The sequence below is a fragment of the Gadus morhua genome, unplaced genomic scaffold (assembly GCF_902167405.1).
Source record: "Gadus morhua unplaced genomic scaffold, gadMor3.0, whole genome shotgun sequence".
Lineage (NCBI taxonomy): Eukaryota > Metazoa > Chordata > Actinopteri > Gadiformes > Gadidae > Gadus > Gadus morhua.
The window spans coordinates 21,348-22,500 of NW_021964038.1; positions in this window are offsets into that span (position 1 = coordinate 21,348).

The following is a 1,153-nucleotide window of genomic DNA, read 5'->3' on the forward strand; positions in this document are numbered from 1 at the left end:
ATGTATATTATGTTATTCATGAACATTTGGAAACAACATGCAATAATTAAATCTCCCACACAGCAACAATCAAAGACAATTTGCATATTGCGTTCTACAGCTGTTTTTTTTTTGTACATAAATTAGACTTTTTTCGCATTACAATTGTACTACTTTTGTCTGGAAAATTCCTTAATATCAGTATTTCTGCCAGCAGAATTTTATTTTCAATTCAGAGTTAGTTTCAAGTAGTTAGGTGTCTTTGTGAAGTTGTAAGAAGTGGACATCTCTTATTGAAAGTTCACATCTCTTAGTGGGTTAGATTCACAAATTTACAATACAATATTTACATTCTGTTTATGTGCAAATAGCAATGAAAATGAAAATGAGTGAATGAATAAATTATAGTTTGTTTATTTTAAAAAGTCATTTAAAAAGTTGATTATCAGAGGGAGGAGTTCTAGAGTTTAATGGCCACAGGCAGGAATGACTTCCTGTGGCGCTCAGTGGTGCATTTAGGAGCAATGAGTCTCTCACTGAAGGAGCTCCTCTGTTTGACCAGAGCATTTTGGAGAGGTTGAGAGCCATACTGCAGGATCGCCCGCAACTTCGACGGCATCCTCCCGTCTGACACTGCTGTCAAAGTGTCCAGCTCCACCCCCACAACGTCACTGGCCTTCCTGATCAGCTTGTTGAGTCTGTTGGCATCCGCTACTCTCAGTCTGCTGCCCCAGCACACAACAGCAAACAGCATAGCACTGGCCACCACAGACTCATAAAGCATCCTCAGCATAGTCCGGCAGATGTTAAAAGAGTGGAGCCTCCTCAGAAAATAGAGGCGGCTCTGTCCCTTCTTGTAAAGGACTTCAGTGTTCTTAGTCCAGTCCAGTTTGTTATCGATGAACACCCCCAGATATTTGTAGTGTTCAACGATGTCCACGTTGTGACCCAGGATGGAGACTGGGGTCATTGGTGTCTTCTTGGATCTCCTCAGATCCACCACCAGCTCTCTGGTTTTAGTTGTGTTGAGCTGCAGGTGGTTCAGCTCACATCATGAGACCAAGGTGTCCACCACAGCCCTGTATTCAGCCTCCTCACCCTTACTGATACAGCCAACGACAGCAGAGTCATCAGAGGACTTCTGGAGATCATACTCATACTGAGGCAGTTTACT